Source organism: Aplidium turbinatum, chromosome 9, assembly GCF_918807975.1.
Source record: "Aplidium turbinatum chromosome 9, kaAplTurb1.1, whole genome shotgun sequence".
Taxonomy (NCBI): domain Eukaryota; kingdom Metazoa; phylum Chordata; class Ascidiacea; order Aplousobranchia; family Polyclinidae; genus Aplidium; species Aplidium turbinatum.
In genome coordinates, this window is record NC_137480.1 from 1,108,704 (window position 1) to 1,123,165 (window position 14,462).

The 14,462-nt window shown below is 36.6% G+C and overlaps 1 protein-coding gene across 1 annotated transcript in view; it reads left to right on the forward strand.

Moving 5' to 3' along the window:
- LOC145776950 (importin subunit alpha-6-like) overlaps positions 1 to 14,462 on the forward strand; it is a 77,645-nt gene that overhangs the window by 1,012 nt on the left and 62,171 nt on the right. The gene's annotated exons all lie outside the window — the stretch shown is intronic.

Consider the following 14,462-nt stretch of genomic DNA (forward strand, 5'->3'; position numbering starts at 1 on the left):
ACGTTCACTTATGACGATCGGAAAATTACCAAGAGAAATTCTCAAATTCCAGCAAATTAAAAAAACTCTAACATTATTACTCACATTTGAAAAGACATAAAAAATGGGCTGTAGGCTACTCAGATTAAAAATTGACCACAAAAATGCGCTTCGGGTCAAAATTTAGATAAAAAAAAAATGAAAAAAAAGAATGCTTCCGGATAGTATCGAACTCATCCCCTCTAGATTGGCAGCCGGAGACGTATCGCACGCGCCACGGACTGAGTTGAAGAATATGTGTTGAAGTTAGAACTTATATCGGCGCTTCTCGTCTGTTGCTTTGAAAGGGAAAAAGAAAAAAGCGCTTATGTAGTGACGTCATGACCGGTCAAATAGTGTTTCAGATTCAAAGATCGGAGCCGGTCAAATAGCCACTGCCTTTGAAATATAACTAATAAAGTTAGAGATTTTTAATTTGCTGGAATTTGAGAATCTCTTTTGGTAATTTTCTGTTCGTCATAAGAGGATGTGACCGTGTTTGCCAAACAACGCATTACCGGTACATTTCTGCTCTCAACAAGTTAGTTCCCCAGCAACAAGACTTCAACAATCGGAAACTTCACTCTGTCAATCTCGGTGACCGGGCCTGCGTCAGTGATTCAAAGCCTCTACAAGTAGGAAGTGGCTACGTTTACGGCGCCGTAAATACAGCCGTTCCATGCCTTTTTTTTAATCTTTACGTCGCTTTTACTGCGCATGCGCGCTGGTGCATATTTTTTCTTTTTTCACCTTCTCTTTGAAAGAAAAAGTGAATATATAACTTCTAAATTCAACCGCCTTTGCCAAGTGAGTCAGAGGCGCGTGCGATTTTTGTCTGACTCTTACTCCCAAGGATATTAGTTCGATACCACCAGGAGGTGATTCTTTTTTTAAACTAAATTTTAACATGAAGTGACTCAATCGTTAGGCTAGTACGCATTTTTGTGGCCGTTCAGTTTGTTTGTTTTTAGTTCTGACCATCACAACGAAAAAACAGTATATGATTAACACAGCAGAGGTCTAGAAAAAGGTAGAAGCGACAAAAAGCGGATGTTATAGGCTAGCCTAGTGTGCATGATACCGAAACAGGACAATCAGTTTAAAATATGGCACGGCCGTAAGCCCGTAACACCTTAATAAAATTTTTATAAATTTAAAACGAAGAGGAAAAAAAGGCTAGCGACTTTTTCTAAATTCATAAAAATTTTAGGTGTTACGACCGTGCCATATTTTAAACTGATTATCCTGCTTTGCTATCATGCATGCTATAACCAGTGGCGTACGGTATAGCCAGAAAAAAAATTTGGGGGGGCCAAATATTTAATGAATTGAAGAGAACGACAAAGTATTTGATTTAAGACATCGCCACCTGTGCAATGGCGTATCCTGGTGGCTTAAGCAAGGGAAGCAATAAAGCTGTTGGGGGTTTAGAGCGTGCCGAAGGCACGCTCTAGGGGGGTCCGGGTAGGGGTAGGCAGTACTAGGTCATATTTTCAAAACCAGCTTGCCTGTCTTTTTTTGGGTGTATTTTAGTCCAATTAAGCCAAATGTGAAAAAAAATTTAAATTTTTTTTCTTTTTGGCGGTTTGCACCCCAAAAAACAGAAACGAGCCCTAATTTCCTCTAAAAATTCATCGCTCCTTATCATTTTTCAATGAAATTGGCTGCAGACCTTCTAGAAAGTTGCTTAATGGCTCTTTTCCTACTAATTACAACCCAAGGATTCCAAATATAGCATTAATTTTGTCCTATCTCTTATAGATTTTGAAATATTCGCAAAATGTTCCGATGGCGAGTCAATTTTTTCTGTGGCAGAAAACTGACTCTATCATGACTGATTCTGTGAGTAAAAATCTAAATATTAAACAGGAAGTTACGCAACTTCTGGTATCAACTCTTCCTCCACCTAACCATCTACTGTGCAAATCCCATCCTGTTAAAGCACTTGATCGACCTAATCTATTGTTTTAGCTGCAATAGAGTACAATCTTGAGCTTAGAATAAAACTTGACGGCATCAACCCAGCTGTGAAACCATTTCTTCGTGGTAAAACAACTGTCGTTGAGTGTGCCATCAAATCCATTTTGTATCTGATTAGTCATGAAAAATCAGCACGAAGCACTAGCCAAGCTGGTCTCTTTGATTTCATTCTACAAAGAGAAAATCAGGTCAAGCACATAGCCAGTTACCATGAACGGAGATTCACTAAACTTGGTTACTGTGTTGGATCTATCATTCAAAGCTTGCCTTATTTGAGAATGCTTCTTTATGAAACGCATTTGAGTAATCAGCATGTTGAAATAATACGATTGCTGCTGGATTCAGAGTTTCTTTTGACTGAGTTGGAAGTTCTTGCATACTTTACACACAAAGTAACACTGCCATTCCTTTATTTTGTTGAAGTATATTCACAACAAGAGCTTCTGAAAACATTTCCTCAACTATATACAGATCTTCTTGCAGGAAAACTGTCATCCATTATCCTCATATCCCACTCCTCAACCCAACATCAGCTTTGTCAAAGAAGATATGGCTAAAAATGTGCACTGAGGCTGCTGAGATATTTGGGAAACAACCTCATGCAACAGAACTCAACTTATTGACCACAGAACAATTAAGTGGGTTACCAATTAATATTCCAAAACAAAGCTTCGTTCCTAAACTTTTCATCAAATTTTCCTATAATTCAACTGATGATCCACTGGGATGCACGGTGTGACAAAACATTTTAAATAAAGTAAACAATATCACACCAAATCAGAAGAATCGGTTTATTTAAATACAGAGCTTTCGCCACACAAGTGTGGCTTCATCAGTATAAACTGCAACAATAATAAAGAATGATATACTATTAAGATGGTTATAAAAGTGGTAAAAAAGTAGATAATATAGTAAAGAAATAGAAAAGATCAAATATTATACATAACTATAAGACTTTAGGTCAATACACTAGATAATAAGATGATAAGCAACATGTAAAAATTCAAATCTATTAAAATTGTAATTGGAGAGAACTTTAGAGAAAATTGGAGAGAACTTTTAACTATAGAACTAGTTTCTACGTATTGTCGCTCCTATCATTTGTCTGACTTGTCTGACTTCTAACGATGACATAGCCTACACTATTTATTATCGTGATAGCAAGGAATGAAAACAAACTGAACTGCTAATTCAAAGAATGTTGAGATGCAAACAAACTGAACCGCTAATTTAAACAGAACTAAATTCTAAGAATGTTGAGATGCAATGACATTGGCATAGCAACGATAGGTTAAAAGTAAAAATGCATTTCAATAATGATGTCATAATGAAAATTTATATTAGAAATGAATTAAAAATGAACAAGGGAGTAGTAAAGAAAAAAACGTATTGAAATGTTTAAATCAATAAGTGAAAGAAAAGAACATCTAAATCTAAAACGAGAGAATTAGGAAAATAGACAAAACAAGAAGGTCTAAAAAGTAGTTAGTAAAAAGATCGTCAGTAAAAGAGTGATAAGAATGTTTATTCTCTAATGTTTATCCCAGTAGGTTCTTGTGAGTGAAGTGTTTTAATCCAAAATTGTTCTTTAGTTTTTCTATATTCACACGTTTTGTTAAGTTTATCAATGGCAATGGCGTGAAAATCAACAGTGGTATGATTTTGTTTGTTGAAATGTGAAGCAACAGCTGTGTTTTTATTGTTTTTGATGTCTCGTAAGTGTTCACTAATTCTGATTTTAAATTTGCGTCCAGTTTCTCCAACGTATTGTTGGAAACATTTTTGGCAAGTAATTAAATAAATGATGTTAGAAGAATCACAATTAACTGACTGGAAAATATTAAACTGTTTATTTGTAACACTGCTGGAAAAGTTTTCGCAAGGATTAGAATGAGCACAAGTGGAACAACTTTTTCTGTTACAATGGGTGAAACCAGGTGGGGTCAAGGTGGAATGTAAAGGTTTAAGGTTAGTTTTGACTAGAAGATCACGAAGAGTAGGGCATCTTTTGTAAGCAGGAAGTGGAGGATCAGGAAATAAAGTTTTCAAATTTTCATCAATTTTTAAAATGTAATCAAATTTATTAAATACTTTTTTGATGTTAGGAAGTGCGGGATGATATGTGGTGACGAATGGTATACGTTTAGAGTTAGTGGTTTTTATTAGACTTTGTTGCTCAAGAAGACTTTCACGATTCATTGCTTTAGCTTTATTAATGGCATCAGTTATGATTTTAGTTTTGTAATTTCGTGTTTTGAGATGAATGCTTAAAATTTGGGTGTGTTTATCAAAAAATTGAGTTGTCGAGCATATTCTGCGAAGGCGTAGTGCTAAACTGTATGGAATATTTTTAGTGACGTGAGATGGATGGCATGAGGTGGGTAAAAGGTATTGATGTGCATCTGTAGGTTTACAATAAAGTTCTGTTTCAATTTTGTTATTAATAATGTGTACAGTTGTGTCTAGAAAGTTTATTTCATTTGAAGAGTAGTTTAATGTGAAGCGAATAGTGGGGTGAAGTGAATTGGCAAAATTAAAGAAGTCTAAAAGTGATTGTTCTCCCGTTGTCCAAATGATAAAGATGTCATCAATGTATCTTAAGTAACAGAGTGGCTTGTGTTTTGTAGATTGAAGTAGCTGGTTTTCAAAGTTTGCCATGAAAATGTTAGCATATTTCGGAGCCATTTTAGTGCCCATGGCTGTGCCTTGAAGTTGTAAGTAGTTTTTAGAATCGAAGGTGAAGTAATTGTTTTTTAAAATGCAATTAACAGATTCTTTTAATAATGTAATGAAATCGTTGTTAACATTTGTGCTGTGTAACATTTGGTCTAATGCATTGATACCATCTTCATGCGGAATGTTTGTGTACAAAGATATAACATCAAGTGTGACAAGCAATGATCCTGTAGGTATAGATTTGATTTGATTTAAATACGAAAGAAAGTCTGTGGTGTCTTTAATGTGGGAAGAAATGAAAGATCTGTTCATAAACTTTGAGAGATGAAAGTCAACAAATTCAGATAGTTTTTCAGTTGCTACACCATTACATGATATAACACTATATATATTACACTCTTTTACTGACGATCTTTTTACTAACTACTTTTTAGACCTTCTTGTTTTGTCTATTTTCCTAATTCTCTCGTTTTAGATTTAGATGTTCTTTTCTTTCTAGATATGCTAGGATATGCTAGAGATGAGAGAGACCATAGACCAACTGGCAAGGGCAAATGGAGTAAGATGGTATGGACATGTGATAAGGAGGGAGGAAGGAAGTTTTCTTAGAAAGGCACTAGATCTAAGGGTGGATGGGAAGAGGAAACGCGGTCGTCCAAGAAGAACGTGGAAACAACAAGTGAAGGATGAATTTAAAAAAGTCGGACTGAAGGAGGAAGATGCAAGGGACAGGGTGAAATGGAGAAAAGGGATTAAAACAATTGCTGCGCGGAAACAATCGGCCACCCCCACTAGTGGGGAACAAACCGACGATGGATTATGATGATGATGATGATTTCTTTCACTTATTGATTTAAACATTTCAATACGTTTTTTTTTTACTACTCCCTTGTTCATTTTTAATTCATTTCTAATATAAATTTTCATTATGACATCATTATTGAAATGCATTTTTACTTTTAACCTATCGTTGCTATGCCAATGTCATTGCATCTCAACATTCTTAGAATTTAGTTCTGTTTAAATTAGCGGTTCAGTTTGTTTGCATCTCAACATTCTTTGAATTAGCAGTTCAGTTTGTTTTCATTCCTTGCTATCACGATAATAAATAGTGTAGGCTATGTCATCGTTAGAAGTCAGACAAGTCAGACAAATGATAGGAGCGACAATACGTAGAAACTAGTTCTATAGTTAAAAGTTCTCTCCAATTTTCTCTAAAGTTCTCTCCAATTACAATTTTAATAGATTTGAATTTTTACATGTTGCTTATCATCTTATTATCTAGTGTATTGACCTAAAGTCTTATAGTTATGTATAATATTTGATCTTTTCTATTTCTTTACTATATTATCTACTTTTTTACCACTTTTATAACCATCTTAATAGTATATCATTCTTTATTATTGTTGCAGTTTATACTGATGAAGCCACACTTGTGTGGCGAAAGCTCTGTATTTAAATAAACCGATTCTTCTGATTTGGTGTGATATTGTTTACTTTATTACCAATTAATACTTTGGAAGCTGAAAGGCACTTGGCTAGGTTTGGCAGGCGAGCAGCAGTGCCAAATATACAAAGAAGAATTTCACTGTCAAAGGAATTAGAAATAACTGTACTCTTCTCTTATCGAATTCTTTCCATAAAGATACAAGAAAAGGCTTCAATGATGTTGTCAAAGTACTAAATTATATGGAAAACAAATGGTACAATGAACAGAAGCAGCTTCTTAATATCAGGATTGCTGAAAAAAAAATCGAGAGGGGCAAGAAAAAGAGTCAGTACACACAAAAGGGTCTCCAGCTTTGCAAAGGATGGGATGGCCCTGCAACTAGTGTTGAGGAGCTTCACGAAATTCTCTGCTCACATCCTGACATGAAAGAGAGGATTGTACGAAATGAATTGATATACTATCGCGATACGCACATGTCTGATGTTTTGGACAATCCAACTACAGTATGTTCAAGGTCAACAAGAACTTACATGAAGAGAGATTAGTCAACCTTTGTACACTTTTGGCTGGACAAGAATCTTCTTATTCTAGTGCCCTATTACCAACAAACAGAGATGCTGAGGTAGCTCTTGAATCTAATGTGGCAGAAGTTGGAACTGAATATATGGAAAGTGAAAGTACTATGTTACTGTAATCACTGAGGGTGAATGCAGCACTTGGTATATTGCTTCTTGTGAGAACAGGAATGATGGGCACATTCCAAATGTATCATCTTCTAAGAGTTAAAAAGGGTAACAATTTGACATATGGAAAAATCCTAGAAAACCAGACACTCTAGCTTCTATTCTGGACTGTGGACTCTAGCTTTTCCAGCCGGATTCTGGACTCTAGCTTTGCACTCAGCTTCTATTCTGGACTGTGATGCAAATGGTGAATGGTATGTTTCAAACAAACATTTTCCCTAAGAAACCATAATACTGTACCATCAATTGTATGGTTGAGAAGGCATCACTTCAAATAGTTGAATAAAAGTCCTTGATGAACTCAATTTTTCTACAAGTATTATTAACATTATTTTGCATATACATACAACATAGTAACACTGATTCGCATGTTATTTTCGCAAGCGCTATGCCTAATGACCAGTAATACTTGCAATTTGTACTTATATAAATGCTAAAAAACATGTTTAAAGGTGCAACTAGCTTACATCAGTCATACAAGTAATGATTTTTTAAGCTGGGAGATGATTATTTTTGCAAAAAGATCAAAAACTAACTCGTAATTAGTGAAAAATTGGGTTGCGGTTGAACATTTTCTCAAATATTTCTAAATCTACAAGAGATAGGACAAAACTAATGCTATATTCGGCATCTTTGGGTTGTAATCAGTAGGAATAGAGTCATCAAACAACTTTCTAGGAGGTTTACAGCTGATTTTAATAAGAAATAAAGTGATGCGGTGAATTTTAAGGGGAAATTATGGCTCGTTTCAGTTTTTTGGGGTGCAAACCGCCAAAAATGAAAATTTTTCAAATTTTTTTTCACATTTGGCTTAATTGGACAAAAATACACCCAAAAAAAGACAGGCAAGCTGGTTTTGAAGATATGACCCAAAATTCACACAGTACTGCCTACCCCTAGTCCGGGGGCATGCTCTCCCGGAAATTTTTTGCAAAATTACACTCAAATAATGGATTATAGCGCTTTCTGGAAACACTTTCAGGGTAATATTTGTATGAAATTTATTAGCAGATAAACAGCTATTAACTTATTAAAGGTAGCTGTTACACACGAACGGGCAAAAACTGCGGCTAAAATTAGAGAACACAAAAAACTCAGCTACACAAAAACTGCACAAAAACCCAACAGAGTAAGCGATTCTGAAATTGCTTCCACAAATTAGTTAAAAGAAGCGTAAATCGGGTAAACTTTGCGCGATTTACGATTTGCAAAATTTATTGGTGTCTTTCTGTGTGTCTAAAACAGGGGTTCTTAAACTGGGGTCCGTGGACCCCCAAGGGGTCCGCGGATTAGTTTTAGGGGGTCCATGAAGGCCCAATGGAAATCTTAGTGTATAATTCTGAAAATGGAATAAATTTTTCAAAAGAAAAGAGATTGTTTCAACAGCGCTGATGATTTTCCTCAGGTCATCGTTACTCATTGCTTTTTACATCGCCATGCATTAGCATCGAAAACTCTCCCAACAAATTTGAAAGAAATTTTGTCTGGCAGTGTGAAAATCGCTTATTTTATCAGAACTTGTGCTTTGAACCATCGAATATTCAAGAGGGTATGTCAAGAAATGGGAGCGGAACATTAAGTTATCCTCAATAATACAGAAGTTCGCTGGCTGTCAAGGGGACAAGTTTTGAAGTGCTTTTTCTTTTTTTCTAAGAGACAAAAATATTGAACTCTGAAAGCAGTTCAACAGTGAAGAGTTTATTCAAGGGTTAACTTACTTGGCGGATGTTTTTACTCACATGAATGAGGTAAATCGTTCTATTCAAGGTCCTGCCGTTACAAGTATGGACTAGGGTGGAGTGAAAAAAATTTTTTTTGAAATTTAAAAATCAGTAGTTTTCAAGTCCTGACAAATATGCCAGAAACACCAGAAAAAATGAATTTGGGGGGTTGCCACCATTTTCCAGCCGGCAACCAGCCACTAGGTGTCTCAGATAACCCCAAAACATAAAAATCTTTATAACTTTTGAACCGTACATGCTAGGAAAATTGTTGTTATTGAACAAAAACCGAAATTATTGAACAAAAACCATGAAGTTATTGAACAAAAACCGAAATTTTACCAAATAAAAACTTATTGAACAAAAATTATTGAACAAAAACCATGAAGTTATTGAACAAAAACCGAAATTTTACCAAATAAAAACAATAGCCTATGATATTAAGGAATATTCTGCCATTGTTCTGCCACAATCACAAGTTCATCTTCGAGCTCCGTGCCTTGAAGTGATTTATAAAGCTCATTTGCAATTGTTTTTGTTTGATTGTTTATCTTTATCCTGCATTGCGGGAAAGCGGACTTGAGCGCTATGCATCGGTGTACGCCTTCCGACGTACTCCTGACCCACGCTGCAGCCGACTGCAATGTCTGTTTCCGGTTGTCTACTTTACTTATGACTTCAATTTGGTACTACCCATTACTCGAAATCGATCACTGGGTAGAGGCAATTATCGTAAAGTTTCTTGCCCAGAGAAACAACAGCAAGTGCGGGTGGCTGGAGTCGAACATGCAGGCTTTCGACTGTGAGCCCAACGCGCTATCCACTCGCCATTGCTGCCGACCGCAATTGTACAACCCCTGCCGTCAGTGTAGGAGAAAGGTGAGTCAGGTAGTACTCTCCTGGTTCACCCACAACAGATATGTTCTTCTAGCATTAGTGATCTGTACTGCTTTCCGTTTGGCCCTTCCAACCATTGTGAGTGTAGCATCTTTTCGACCATCGAAATAAATGGCATTTACTGAATTTTCTGGTGTTTCTGGCATATTTGTCAGGACTTGAAAACTACTGATTTTTGAATTTAAAAAAAAAATTTTTTTCACTCCACCCTAGTATGGACGCTTCTGAAAAACTTAAAGCTTTTCAGGACAAGTTATCTCTGTGGAAAAGGAGATTGGAGACTAACAACTATTCTAATTTCTCAACGTTGGAAGAATTGATGCTTTAAAATGGAATTGCAGTTTGTAATGCTCTACCATCTTCTCTGCACACAGACATGTGCAGACATTTGGAAGCATTGTAAAACTCTTTCAGAGGTTACTGCTTAGCCGCAGAGGATATTAAAAATACAGCATGGATACGTTACCCTTTCCTCGTTGAACTGGAAATCTATCAGTAATGAGGACCTTGCAAAAGATGAGTTTATTGAACTAAGTGCAATGGAATCATTAAGAATGTCCTTCAATTCGAAAAGTATTGGCGATTTTTGGAGTTCGTTGAGGCAAGCGTATCCTCTTTTGGTAAAGAGAGCCATGGCTTGCATAAATTTTGTTACCAATTCATTTTAATTTTATTGCGTTATGTCCAATTCATGCTGATCAAAAGTTTCTCGGACTAGGCCACAATGGGGGTCCACGAAAACCAAAATTTTTTTGAAGGAGTCCGCGTTAAAAAAAGTTTAAGAACCCCTGGTCTAAAACAAGTCCTGGGAGTTGTTAATAATCAGATGTCTTAGAAAACAATATAAATTTATACAAATTATATTAGGAGCTAGTTGAGCACTCTCTTTTGATACAAACATTATATATATTATATTTTCAACAAAGGGTTCAACTTCGGAATCCAAACTTTGAAAAATTGGGGGGGGGCATGGCCCCTTTCGTGCAAGAAGCAATGGGCAACAACCATGAGAGGAGCTTCGTTTTTTACTAAAGCAGCAAATCCGGGTTTGTTCCCAAGCATAGCTGGTGCTCTATCCGTGCATATAACTTAGAACAAAGTATATTTTTTTTCTCCAAAATTCATCAAGGTAATCACGGACCCCCAAATGCTTTCTCACGGACCCCCAAGGGGTCCGCGAACCCCAGGTTGGGAACCACTGCTTTAAAGCATAGCCTATGCGAAGTTTCTATGAATTAAACATGATTTTGTTCCGACATAAATTTACAGAGCCTTTACATTTCTAATAATTTACTTGAAAACAAAAGCAAAGTAGGTTACGGTAGCCTAATCCAAAAACTTTTCATGTCATTGTGTTTTGTCAATGAAAAGAACATTTCAAATTTATTACATATATTAGTAGGCTACCAACGCAAACCTTTGCTTTTTGTTCTAAATAGACATAGTGGCTCAGAGTAAGTTTTGAGTAGCCTACCGCAATCGTTTCAATCTTAGAATATCGCAGCAACAAAATTAGTCGAACAACGCTACTGCTGGCCAAGCTTTTTTAACAACATGGATTAACTGTAGAAAATATGTAGTATCAAAGAGTGACGCAAAATTAGGTCAGCGAGTCATAATCGCCACTGTTGCATTGTGCGGGGACATATGATTTGTTATTGATGAAATATATCCATCTGCGATCACCAGCGCTGTATAAGTCTTGTTTGTAATATGTTTATTTTAACAAAGTCTTAATCCGAAGTGCTAATTTACATCGGCTGGCAATATTGTCGTTTTTATGTCGATTCGATGTTGTCGGACATTGAATCGTTGTTAAAAAGGAGAACTAGGTTAGTTGACATCCAAGGGGAAAACATTTTTTGATCATATTTTGCAAAAATTATGCTTCTTTTAGTAATGTCCTTCACATCATTGAAATACTTATTTTATTACCTCGACGTCATCGTCAACACAATCATGTCGAGCGTTGTTTTTCGTTGCTAAAAAGAATTCTAGGGAGTGGCGAACTTCTTTAAAATCAGCCACATTGGAGACTCTCGTGCGAGTGTCGTTAGATGGTCCCGCAGTAATTCGTTGTCGTTCTCTTCAATTCATTAAATATTTGGCCCCCCCAAATTTTTTTTCTGGTTACGCCACTGGTTATAGCGTGCATGATAGCAAAGCAGGACAATCAGTTTAAAATATGGTACGGTCGTAACACCCAAAAATTTTATGAATTTAGAAAAAATCACTAGCTTTTTTTCCTCTTCGTTCTAAATTTATAAAATTTTTATTAAGGTGTTACGGCCGTGCCATATTTAAACTGATTGTCCTGCTTTGGTATCATGCACGCTAGCCTATAACGTCCGTTCTTTGTCGCTGCTACCTTTTTCTAGACCTCTGCTGTGTTTGTCATATACTGTTTTTTCGTTGTGATGGTCAGAACTAAAAACAAACTAAACTGAACGGCCACAAAAATGCGTAGCCTAACGATTGAGTCACTTCGGGTTAGAATTTAGTTTAAAAAAAGAATCACCTCCTGGTGGTATCGAACTCACATCCTTGGGAGTAAGAATCAGACAAAAATCGCACGCGCCACTGACTCACTTGGCAAAGGCGGTTGAATTTAGAAGTTATATATTCACTTTTTCTTTCAAAGAGAAGGTGAAAAAATACGCACCAGCGCGCATGCGCAGTAAAAGCGACGTAAAGATTAAAAAAAAGGCATGGAACGGCTGTATTTACGGCGCCGTAAACGTAGCCACTTCCCTACAAGTATGCGAAACTGCCAGGATTAAGCTCTGCAAGAAGCTTTCCCAGTCCGAGGATAAAAATTTAATCAATCAATCAATCTGTAAGAAGTTATAATATATAGCCTACAATACTTCTTTAAAAAAAAAATGGTTTCATTATTGTCAAGTTTACTTTTAGGCAGTGTTTTTTGCAGGCAATTTAGTTTGAAGTAAAATGCTTCTGGGTAGTACTATCTAACTCATACCCTTGGGGATACCAGCCCGAGAAACATCATACGTGCCGCTGATTCAGTTGAAAAAAACTATTGAATTACTAACTTGTTGAGAGAAAAAATATATTGCGTCGTTCGGCAAACACGGTCACACTCACATCCTCTTAAGACAAATGGAAAATTACCAAGAGAGATTCTCAAATTCCAGCAAATTAAAAAAACTCAAAAATATTTGAAAAGCCATAAAAAATTGGGCTGTAGGCTACTCAAATTAAAAATTGACCACAAAAATGCAGCAGCCTAACGACTGAGTCACTTCGGGTCCAAGTTTAGTAAAAAAACGACGTAAACACGACGTAAACACCAACCAACGCAACAACGGCTGGTACAAACCGCATTGCGCACATGCGGAATAATCAACGCAACAACGGACTCGCGCAAACTGCATGACGCACACATGACCGTTGCCATAGAAACCTGATTAAAGGCGGGAATATGCGCATCTTTTGTTTCATCTGCAACACGAAAACAGGTCAACCATAAAGTTGAAAGCAGGTCAGTCATAAGTTGCGATATTGTAGTGAAAAGGGAGCTATAATCAAACGTCTTTCCGTAACTATTTTTTAAGAGCTGTTTACGGATGTCAGCAACTTCTAAATTTATTCAAGGTGACGTGCTGTTGAATTGATGTAAACGTGAATGATTTTACTTTCAACAGGTACATTTTCAAGCGTATAATCAAGTTAGTACTTGCATTCCATTTTCAAGACCACAAGACATAGTCATTCCTTTTACAGTATACATACCTTTTACTTTTTAGTAAACCTTTTCGTCTCTTATTTTATGGTAATAAATCTAATTCGTTGCTAAACTTTATGTTGTGCTTAGCTTAAAGAGTCGCAGTTCATCAACCGCTAGTTTACGCAGACGCATGGCATGTGTTTGCTTAATCGAAGTGGTCAAGTTTTGTTTATAATAATTAACGGTACCGGTAGGTCGAACGTAGCGATAACTCCGAGTGTGGCAATAAAAGCAATCCTAGTGTGACGACATAATTATGTCATCCATCTGCGTGACATTTTGCTGAATTTACGTTGCTGCTGATGAAACACGCTTTCGCCCCCACGGCCAAAAAAATAGTTAGGCGCCTATGAGCTACAACATTAAGTTTCGCTGAGAAACGTTGTCGTGTTTTATCTGAGAAAACTTTCTTCAACATTCATCAGCGAAACTCAACCTTGCAACACCCGAATTGACTATATATTTTTCGGACATTTTGACCGAATTGACTATATTTTTTTTCGGACATTCAGTCCTCGAAATTAGCGGCGGCACTCGGCAATTGCCGTGGTAAATGCCGCCGTAAACGTCATAATGGCCATTCTGCTACGGCAATAAAAATGCCGCCGCAAAATGAGCACTTAATTAGAACAAAACTTGTTCAAAATTTCTTCCTGTGTTATTTACTCGCAGCGGGAGTTTAATCAGCAGAAACATCGCACCAAGAACTCACCTCGGACTATTTTAGTTGCTGTGAACACTCACGCAGTCTTCGAAAATATTATATTTTATAGCATATTTTTACTTGGCAAGAACTTTGCCGAGGCCAAACGGCAAAAGTTGAAATTGCGTCGGCAATTGCTCTGAACGTTTATTACGAAACAATTGTACCAAAACATGTGAAACGAGAAGGGAAAAGTATACTAGAGTAGTCTATCACGACCGCATCGTTTGATTTGTTGTGATGTAATAATACTTAAAGTAGCGATAAAGCGAGCAACGCAATACGCACGCTGTTACGTTAATTCACGTAAAATAGCTCAGGGGAAAAGTAAGTTAATTTTGGGTTGATTCAACGTTCGAGTCAGCACAAATCGATTTACAATTTTCCCGGCGGGTTATATTGCGCACCCAGACAGCAAAACCATCATTTCTACATCGATTCAACGTCTACAGACGCAAAATCAATGCAAAAATAACGAATTATGCTGCCTGGGTAACAACAATGCCCAATAAGAAATTTACGTTTG